This window comes from Bufo gargarizans, chromosome 2, assembly GCF_014858855.1.
Source record: "Bufo gargarizans isolate SCDJY-AF-19 chromosome 2, ASM1485885v1, whole genome shotgun sequence".
Classification (NCBI taxonomy): domain Eukaryota; kingdom Metazoa; phylum Chordata; class Amphibia; order Anura; family Bufonidae; genus Bufo; species Bufo gargarizans.
The window spans coordinates 562,981,394-562,992,833 of NC_058081.1; positions in this window are offsets into that span (position 1 = coordinate 562,981,394).

Below are 11,440 nucleotides of genomic sequence, written 5' to 3' on the forward strand. Positions count from 1 at the left end.
TTTAAACTGGCACAAGGCATTGGTAACAACTGTGACCTTTATGGTACGACTGGGCAATCTGAACATTAGAGCCAAGCCTAAGTAATGTAATTTTATAGGATCTGTCATGGACCCACGGCCAACTTCTTCTTGGCAAATGATATAAACAATTAGGATAATAAATAGTAATATGTTTTGGCAGAGTGAGGATATTAACTTACTGCTGTTACTAAACAACTAAGAACTGTAATGAGTATGCCCTAGTGTTTTTTTTTTCTGTCATGGATCATAGATGAGCCTTAGTTGACCAAATGCATGGTTTCATCTAGCTGATTCCAGACCTTGCGGAAATGCTCCAACACCAGAAGACTACCAAGTCTCCACCCACTGTGACTGTTCTCAGCTCCTAAAACCCCAAGTTAAGTTTTCGGATCACTTTATGTGTGATAGGAAGCAGTTAATGTCTTTCAGGGAGAGTTGCAAATTTATTTTGGTCTCAGAACTCACTTCTTGGGGCAAAAGAGCAACAGAAAGCGGGATCCCCCAACTCCTTTGGTTTACTTTATGTTGAACCCAACAGACTTGCATTTCCTGAGCCTAATCTGGTCTCTCTCAGGGGCACAGACCTTTCCATTACTATTGTGCAGATTTCCTAAATAATGTGTCACATCTACACTTCCTCCCAGTGTCATGTGCCTATCCTCTTTCCTCCCTCATAGTTTTGCCTGTTAACATGAATAGTAAAATGGTGCTGTGTGCTGTTTTTATGTGATTCCTCTGAAGTTCTATTAGAATCGGTTCGCTCATCTCTAATCTGAAGAATCAAAGAATCTACAAAGTATATCTCTGCTACCATTCTTTTCTTAGTGATATAGGCAATGATAAAGTAGAAACACGAGAGGAACGTGTTTCAGGCCTCACGATGATTCAGTCTGAGAGCAGATTGAAGGCAGTGAAGATTTTTGTGGTTAGTAAAGATAGTCACAGGGAATTTGACACCTTCTAGGAGATGACACCATTCCTCCAGAGCAAATTTTAAAAGACAGAGGCCCCCAGTCTCCGATTAAATAATTCCTTTCTGCCAGGGAGAAGTTCATCTCAAAGAAACCATACACACGTGGACAAAATTGTTGGTACCTTTCTATTAAAGAAAGAAAAACCCACAATGGTCACTGAAATAACTTAAAAACTGACAAATGTAATGCAAAATGATTTATAAAACAAACTAATGAAACTGGCCTGGACAAAAATGATGGTTTCCCTTGAAATGATTGAAAATAATTTGACCATAGTGAGATGTTAAACTAAGGTGTGTCCTGTAATTAGCATCACAAGTGTCTTTAAACTTGTAATCAGTCAGTCTGTCTTGGGGAACACCATTCTGCCTTTGCAGGTCAAGGAGGGTATGTTTTGCACGTTTTTTCCAGGCCACTTTATGGTGACGCTCCATGTGTTAATGCTGGGCCGTGGTGCCGACATTGGAACCATGGCCACGCTTAACCTTCTGCTCACAGATGCTACATATGGCCACTCTTGATGTCCTCCAGCAACTTGATGAAAAAAATCCCACACCAGCTAGTATGGCATTTTACCCCCACCACTCTGAACAGTGATGAGCGACAGGGGCAATATTCAAATTTGCAATATTTTGCTAATATTTTGTAAAATATTTGTCATATATTCGCAATTATTTTCTTGATTGCGAAAATCGGCAATATAATTTTCACATAATGCACGTGCAATACAGGCATGGGTCACTTTTGCTACATTTCCAAGCTGCTAGAAGTTTCCTGAGACTGGAGAAAATGATTGGCACGGCAGAACATTAAAAATGGCTTTATATGCAGATAGATTGCGCCAATATATTTGCGATTGCGCTAATCGGCACTAATGATGCAAATATTTTGGCGCAAAATGTGAAACTTCACATTTTAGCAGGTCTGACTACATATTACTGATTGGTGCACTATGTATTGTTTTGACATCATAGCACTATGTCTGTAGCATGTATGCATGGACAGCAGAACCTATCACACTAGCTAGCACACTGCAGTGCAACAGCTACACTATATCAGGATACAAACTACACAGACTATCTGCATTATATATATAAGCTATCTAACTATCTATCAAATGTAATGAGCGGAAAGCACAGAGCACAGCAATGACACTAATGTCTCTCTCTCAGAACTTTAAAAAACTGTAGAAAATAGCTTCTGGGGAGGTTATTAAATAGTAAGGGGTAGGCAACTTTCCTATTGGTTGCTAGGGATGTTGCTAAGGTCAGACAAAGACATTTCAGCCTTCTCATTGGCCTTCAAGCAAGAAGCAGGGAGGGCTCATGGGTTCAGATGGAAAAAAAATCTAGAATATTTGAAAATACAAATATATATCACTATACTCTAAATACTTGCGAATTTTCGAAGTGCCGATATTCACGATTAATTTCGCAATTCAAATATTCGCGCCCAACACTAATGACTGCATGATGCTGCCTCAATAAAACCATGCACTGCTAGTGGCTTCTGGACAGGTAGGCTCCTGAGTAGCAGACGGTCTACCCCGTGCACGTTTGGTTCCAAATCTCACACTGCTGCCACCCTACTGGCTCATGTCCATGCTTGCACCCTGCTGGCTCAGCAGTACACTGCCACCCTGCCGCTGTCTCATGGGCAAGCTGCCACTCTCACCCCCTGCTAATAATGATGAAGCCCAGTTCCCATGTGCGATCGGCTACATCATCATCCACTACTGTCTGCTCCTCACTTATGTCACCCTCAAGAGTCTCATGGCCGCGTCCCTGACCGCAAGTAGTTGTTACTTGCACACCTACAGGAGGAAGTAGCGGACCTCTCCTCCAAATCTTGGCTGGCCAGTAGCTGCTGACTTTTCTCAATAAGCTTGTCCTCGCTGAAAAGTGAAGCATAGTCGGCGGCATACATTATTTGCCTGGCAGAAGGAGCAACAAAGGAAAGAGACAGGTTCTGGACAGGTGAGGGCACAGAGCTTGTTCCTGGGCCATGCCAACCAGGTGTGGTGTGAGAGGAACCCACCAACTCTTGGCTGTGTGTGTCTGATGTCAGTTGAGATGATGTTGAAGACCAAGTCAACCATTCCAGGACAGTAGGATTGGTTGTCAAAACACAACCGCTGGATGATAGTGGCAGTTCTGGCCTGTTGCTGCTGCTACCACCACCCCTTCTGCTGCTATGTGTGCTGGTAACAGCATTATTTTTGCCACTGCCTATTCCTTAGGAGGGCCCTGGCAACTGTCTGTTGGACATACTGTACAGTAACACTAACCCTATATGTAAAATAAGTCATTCAATGTCAATGTTGACACCACAATAACAGTCGAACAAGACAGGTTATTTACCCCAATTTGAGAATCAAAGCCTAATAGAATTGTTTAGCTATTAAACAAGGTGGACACCTCAATAACAGTTGAAGGAGACAGGTTATTCATCCCCAATTTGAGAATCAATGCCTAATGGAATTGTTTATTTACTAAACAAGATGGACACCCCAATAACAGTAGATTTAGACATGTTATTCATCCTAATTTGATAATCAAGGCCTAATAGGATTGTTCATCTATTAAGCAAGGTGGACAACCCAATAATATCTGCTGTTTCCTGAATAGCATTAGTGCTGGAAATAGGAACTACACTGCTCTGTTCACAGTGTCCATTCACTGAGTATTTGTCCTCTGAGACATTGCAGGAGCATTACAAAGGCATTACCATATCCTTATCTGGTCATCATGGGTACTGAACTCAGTTTTCACTTGTCGCCCTTCTTAATTCGGATTATATTACATTCACTCCATATATTTAATTTAGTAAAGAAACAAGCTCCAATCAAAAAGAGTTCTGAGATGTGTGATTTTGTTCAGGCCTCAATCATCAATGTTTGGCCTCAGGAAGGCATCTTTCTGCTTCACGAAGACATGTATTAAGAAATGAATTATGTAGAAATTCAAACTCAGAAGGTGCTGTTTGCATATTTCATGAGCATTCCTAGACAGTCCTGACTACTTTATCTCTGCAGTCTAGTGTAAGTTGCCACTTGCTAATATAGATCTGTCTCTGCTCTCTAGGGCATACTCATTACAGTTCTTAGTTGTTTAGCAACAGCAGTAAGTTAATATCCTCACTCTGACAAAACATATTACTATTTATTATCCTAATTGTTTATATCATTTGCCAAGAAGAAATTGGCCGTGGGTCCATGACAGATCCTATAAAATTACATTACTTAGGCTTGGCTCTAATGTTCAGATTGCCCAGTCGTACCATAAAGGTCACAGTTGTTACCAATGCCTTGTGCCAGTTTAAAGGACGCCAGTAAGATTTTGTAAGGAAATTATCACCTTATTGCAAGTTATTTTAATAATGCAGATTATGGAATGCATCTTGAAGTCAAAACATATGTACAGTCGTGGCCAAAAGTTTTGAGAATAACACAAATATTAGTTTTCACAAAGTTTGCTGCTAAACTGCTTTTAGGTCTTTGTTTCAGTTGTTTCTGTGATGTAGTGAAATATAATTACACGCACTTCATACGTTTCAAAGGCTTTTATCGACAATTACATGACATTTATGCAAAGAGTCAGTATTTGCAGTGTTGGGCCTTCTTTTTCAGGACCTCTGCAATTCGACTGGGCATGCTCTCAATCAACTTAAGGGCCAATTCCTGACTGATAGCAACCCATTCTTTCATAATCACTTCTTGGAGTTTGTCAGAATTAGTGGGTTTTTATTTGTCCACCTGCCTCTTGAGAATTGACCACAAGTTCTCAATGGGATTAAGATAAAAAGGGATAAGAAGCAACCCCACACATGAATGGTCTCAGGATGCTTTACTGTTGGCATGACACAGGACTGATGGTAGCGCTCACCTTTTCTTCTCCGGACAAGCCTTTTTCCTGATGCCCCAAACAATCGGAAAGAGGCTTCATCGGTCCATTCACCATATTTTCTGCAGAAGATCAATATGCCCCTGATGTGTTTGTTTTTTTGAGAGAAGTGGCTTCTTTGCTGCCCTTCTTGACACCAGGCAATCTTCCAAAAGTCTTCGCCTCACTGTGTGTGCAAATGCGCTCACACCTGCCTGCTGCCTTTCCTGAGCAAGCTCTGCACTGGTGGCACTCCGATCCCGCAGCTGTATCCTCTTTAGGAGACGACCCTGGTGCTTGCTGGACTTTCTTGGACACCCTGAAGCCTTCTTAACAAGAATTGAACCACTTTCCTTGAAGTTCTTGATGATCCTATAAATTGTTGATTGAGGTGCAATCTTAGTAGCCACAATATCCTTGCCTGTGAAGCCATTTTTATGCAACGCAATGATGGCTGCATGGTAAACAATGGAAGAACAATGATTTCAATCATCACCCTTCTTTTAACAGGTCAAGTCTGCCATTTTAACCCAATCAGCCTGACATAATGATCTCCAGCCTTGTGCTCGTCAACATTCTCACCTGAGTTAACAAGACGATTACTGAAATGATCTCAGCAAGTCCTTTAATGACAGCAATAAAATGCAGTGGAAAGGTTTTTTTGGGATTAAGTTAATTCTCAAGGCAAAGAAGGACTATGCAATTCATCTGATCACTCTTCATAACATTCTGGAGTATATGCAAATTGCTATTATAAAAACTTTAGCAGCAACTTTTCCAATTTCCAATATTTATGTAACTCTCAAAACTTTTGGCCACGACTGTACATATACACTGACTTCTCTTTTAATGTTATGTTTAGATGAGTTTTAGTATGATATAATTTGTTAAAAACAAATATATTCAAGGGGTTTTCCAGAGCCTAAAAACTGGTGGCAGAGGATCAGAGTGGCTTAAAAACATAAAAGTATGTAAATATGTGTGTGTGTGTGTGTGTGTGTGTATATAAATATATATATATAATGCCTCCACCAATCCCCTGCCGCTAAGATGCTGCCCGAGTCCCCAATATTTTCTACTTCTGACTTCCACCTCGACACACAGGCAATTGAAATGTCTACTTAACCAATTACTGGCTGAAGTAGTCTCCGCTGTGACCAGTGACTGTTTAGTACCCCAGACCTGGGGGTACTACTACTGTAACTGCAATGGTTTGTAATGTAATGTCATGCTATACACTTTGTTCACCAGCAGATGGGATACAGTTGGCAGTCTTAGGCAACAGAAAGGGGACATCCCATTCCTCCTCGCTTGGTAGGAGTGGGCTGGTCCAACTTCCTGCCAAGGGAGAGGCAGAGCTAGTTAGAGGAGTGAGGGTGCATACTATCTATTTCCCCATCTTCTAAGCCATATGGACCACAGAGGCGGCTCATCTATGAGGACGACATTGCCCCAGAGAGATTTCAGGGCCATTTGCTACAACAGATTTGTAATCTATGGCATATTTGTGTCAGAGTTATCAAGCTATCAAGACTCCACTGCAAGGTGATGGAAAACATGTTAAAACACCATCACTGCAGTTCAGGACAGGTATACTGTAGCTAGAAGCCTGCATCATACAGTGGACACCTACAGCCACAGGTGCCAGAGTAAAGATGTAGGGAAGAGACCCTAGAGAAATACAATGTCTAGCAAATGTCAACTTCTGCCACATTGCCAGTCACTATACCTCATTATGTGGGAGATATTGCAAATTGTATGAACTGCTGCTGGATGTGCAGCTATTTGTTCTTTGTCCTGCAATCTCTGCCTAGTTTCTTCACATTGCCTTTTTTCACTATTCAGTGACAGTCTGAGGTAGGACACTCTGACCCAACAATACTTTATCATGGCCACTACTACTCCCATTCCCTGCACTGGCTCCTCAGGTGCTCAATGAATTTGGCTGGGAGTGAACTGATTTGTAACTAGGTTTGTTACGAATTTCACAAAAAATTCTGCCAAATGAATGCCAAAAGTTTTTCAGGTTAGCTGTGGAAAAATCCAGTAAAATGAAGCACAGCGTCATTTTCCTCCATATGTTGGCGGGCAAAACCATAAGGGGAGGAAGAAGAAGGATGTTCACATGAGCCTGGGAGCAAGTGGGGGATGGGTTTGCCCTGATTTGCTCTCAGGCTGACAGAAAGCCTTGATTATCCAATCAGTGGGGCGACAGGCAGGGAGATACCTGTGCAGAATGAGGAGAACATCATTCTGTATTGAGCTGTTAATGAGGGTGGAAGGGTGGATGCAGTGTCTGACAGAAGACAATCTTAGGCAGTATACAGAGTCACAAGCAAGCATCTCATCTAGTTTAACAGGGAAAGTGTAGGGAAAGAATAGAAATAAATAATCAAGGGTCTTTGATCAGGGAAAACAGTTTGAGGAAATGAGGGGCTCGGGCACAGTGCTTAATTATGCAGCTGCTGTAGAACCTAATTAATGTTGTTCTGTATTACAAAACTAACTACCTGCAAGAAAAATATTCTCTTGTCTCAAAATCTCAAGTACATACATATATTGTACATTGTATTACATTATATTGTACAGTGACAATAAAGGCATCTTATCTATTATGTGTCCATTGTTTTACAGTAAAGAAAAGTATTTTCTGAAACTGCCTTTTAGAATGCAAATAACACAGTAGTGAAATCTTACACTAACTTTTCCTGCATCGTTATATTGGTGTTGTGGAAAGGAAAAGAATAATTACATTACAAGTTTGCAAATGTATTTACATTCCTAAAACTATGTTTTTGAACGAAAATAACAGTGGTCAAATCTTACACCAGCCTTTCCTGTTATATTGGTGTTTGGGGGAGAAGGGCGAACATTGGCGAAATAACACAGTAGGCAGAAATCCTACTAGTGCCAATACTGCATTATTACCAAAGTACGGTAAGTTGTCAGTAGCAGTATTCACTGTGTTTGTGGAAGGTAAAGGACATTTAATTGCACCTCTGTCTTCAAGTTACAGAACACATGCTTGCTATTTTACTATAACCGTTCCACAATTTATGTGACTGTGTACCAAGCCCTTGATTTTTCATGTAGGAAAATTGTGAGTTTACATTAGGCCATAGGCATCTGGAATACGGAAGAGGTTCAAAATGAAAAGACCCAGGCCTAGTCCTTTCAAAACCAGAATGTGGGTAGTTGCAGGACAAGCTATACAGACAGAAATAGTAGTAGTAGGCCACAGTTCTCCCTGGCTTCAGAAAGGTGCTACATTATCATTTAGGAGAAAGAGGATACGATTGTAGATTGTATGGCTTATTCCTCCTCTGAGTCACAGCAGCATGATGTGGAGGTCACTTATGAGTCTGATACTGTGCCATGGAGCCAGGGGTCAAATTTCTTTTCTTCCTGCTCTTCATTCTTTTCCTCCCCAGGATACAGTGAAGTCACAAATAAGGAAAGCAATCCCAAGACCAGCTTTTGCCAAGACAGAATTTTACTTAAAGTGGTATTGCCATCTTGCTACTTCATCCTGACCTGCAGCCTGCTCTGCTGTTCACTTCCTGGTTTCCTGCTGCTAAGGCTGGGCGGGCTTAAGCAGTTTGAGTGAAGGCCGGCCACACCTCCTTATGACATCACTCAGAGCTCAGTCCTTGCGTCCTGGTTCACGTGGATTGTATAAGTCATCAGCAGCCTGCAGTGTCTGTGAAGCCCCTCCCCCCTGCTGGGGAATCGTCACTAAATTCCATAAATGTGGCCCCTTTGTTCCATCCACGCCATATTTGTCTTCCCCCTATGTGCCTAGATGCCATAATGGAGTTCCTCAATTCCTGTTGATTCCCTTTATTATCATATATTATTATATCCTGGGTGGATTTGGTGGTGCATATAGAATTTAACAAATAATACTCACCTCTCTTGAACTTGCCTCCGGTCCTCCAATCCTTCTCCGGCACGTCCTCACGCTCCTCTGTAGTTTCAGAAGTCTTTGGGTGGCCGAGCATGCGTGGATTTATATTCTTTTGCGCCGCTACTAAAATTGAGCCGCGCATGCGCGGCCCTGTTTTGGACGTGGACAAAGGAATAAACATCAGCGCAATAACATGAAGAGGCCGGGCACTGGATGAAGCTACTTCTGCACAAGCGCGGCCCATGGATGTGACGGCCAAGAGGTGGCCGTATCCATGGGATAACAAACATATACAATAAGGTAGGAGGCAACAACTGGTCCTGTAGTACATGCCCGAGTATTCCTCCTGAGCAAAAAACGCCAGCCTGGCTTGAGTTTGTGAGAATTTAGCAGCTGAAATGTCACTTTAAGTTATGAAGTCCTTGAAATGAATAGTAGTAACACTTGTGGCCTGACAGAAACAAAAATCCTAACCTAACTAACTACAGGCCTGGTCTCAGTCTCTAGGCGCCAACATTGTGATGAGGTGCTTGCACGATCTTACCGACCGGGGTCTGCTTTGTATCCACTGGAGACTCTGAACAGAACAAATGTCTCTCCAACAAGCATGCGGTACCGCAGTGTATGTTGCTTTGTTCCTCTCCTCTCATCAGCGTTCCTGGCAGCAATCCTCCTTCCTCTGGACAGAATCAGGGTCTTGGACATGATCAGCTTCACTTAGCTGCAGCTCTGGTCACTGAGGGATGCTCTCACACCTAGATGCCGTCAGATTCTCTGCTCACTCAGTTCCTTATTTTCACCTCCCTCCAAGATGGATGCTCTCTCCTTCTCTTCTCTCCAGACTCTGTGTAAACTCCACCTCTCTAATGAATATGGAGATATATTTGCAGTCTGTAGCTGTGTTTAGGAAACAGCACCATCTTGTGGCCAAACAGCAGCATGTTAGTCCAGAACATTTAATTTAATCTACACAAACAGTGTTCAGACAAGGAGAGCTGTTTCCCCATCTCACACTTTTTTCTAAGGTGAGGCAGCAAAACTCCAGCATGCCCTGCAGCAATAGTTAAGAGAGTCTCCCTGTAGACGACTGCCCTGAGAAGGAGGTTTAGGGGAAGGCAGGGGACCCCACACATAGCAGTGTTGGTGGTGGTAATAGTGGCAGCCATAGCCACATTGGTGATAGTGACAGTGGTACTGGGCAAGTACATAGCAGGGAGGCGGGAGGGGGGCCATGGAGCCCACCATGATATATCACAGTCTGATAAAAATGGAGGGAGTGGTTGTGTTTTGGACACGACCTAAAATCTGGATTAGGGTGCTGAAGAGGAGGTAACGGCTGAGGAGGAGGGCAGTGGCAGCAATACAAAGCAGAGTCTATATATGCCCCGACCCTCTCAAAGAACTGCCAGGGCCAGATCTGCTTCAGGAACTGGTGATGCCCCTGATATTGTGGGTGTAGAAGGCCCAAAATGTGCCAGAGCCAAGCCAAGCTTGGATTCCCCTAAGGTCTGCGCAGTTAACTCCAATCTGGCAGTTTTACTCCATGCTGCCGGAACACAACAACATTGCCCTGCACAAGATCTGCTAGAGTAAAATAAGCAGTGGGCAGTCAAACACAAACATAGGCACCACAGTTATATTGAACCACATGTAATTGCATCGCCTGATCCAGTGAGAAAAGTGGTGTCTGCCAGCTAGCACAAGAGTTTCCTCCTTCTCCTCATCTTCTTTGCATCAGCCAGGTCACATACATGAGCAGTATAGTGTCTTTCTCATGGCCATTTCTCCCGCTCAGACCCTCCTCCATTCTGTTGTTAGCCATCGATAACGGAATTTGTGGCCAGGAAACAACTCTTCATGCCCATCAATCCAATGATGCGCAAGCCTAACTCCCACTGGCCAAGTTGCTGGCAGTGCAGTCGCTGCTGTACTAATTAGAGTGTGCTGCCTTTAGGAAGCTGATGGCATCACCTCCTCCTGCTCCATGGGCATCCTCCCATTCCCAACAGCAACAGGAAAAACATACCCTAGCTTGTGGAAGGTGCTGGCAATGTCCAGGAGACTGTCATTACATTACAGCCATTCTTATGTGGCAAGGAATGCCCTCTTGGACTTGCAGCAACCGAACAGTCTGCTGTTACACCGCTTAGTCAACAACGGTCAAACTCGCTGGAATTCTACTTTGTGCATGCTAGAGCATCTGTACAAGCAGCGTAAAGCTGTTACTGATTTTGTCATGTACCAGACCATCTCAGCAGGGTGCATGTGTTGTTTCAAGGTCAGACAGCCGCAGCTCATCCAAGACACCTCTCGCATGCTGAAGCCCTTCACAGATGCACAAGATTTGTCAATAATGACAATTGAAACATTAACAATAGCATCCCTTTGATATTCATCCTACAACAGAAGCTTACACTCATGCAAAAGGGAATGACAGTGGATGGAGAAAAGCTAAGGTATCTTGCTGCCCGTCCTGTAGCTATTGGGTACCCATAAGGAGAAAGTCCAATGGAGGAAGAGGAGGTGGAGATGGATGAGGAGCTTCCACTGGAGGGGTCGGTGGTGGTAGAGCAGGAGGATGATGATGACAATGACACTGGCCACAGCACCCAATGATCTCAGTGAGGGGGGGGGGGTGAAGCCAGAAAGAGCTGGCT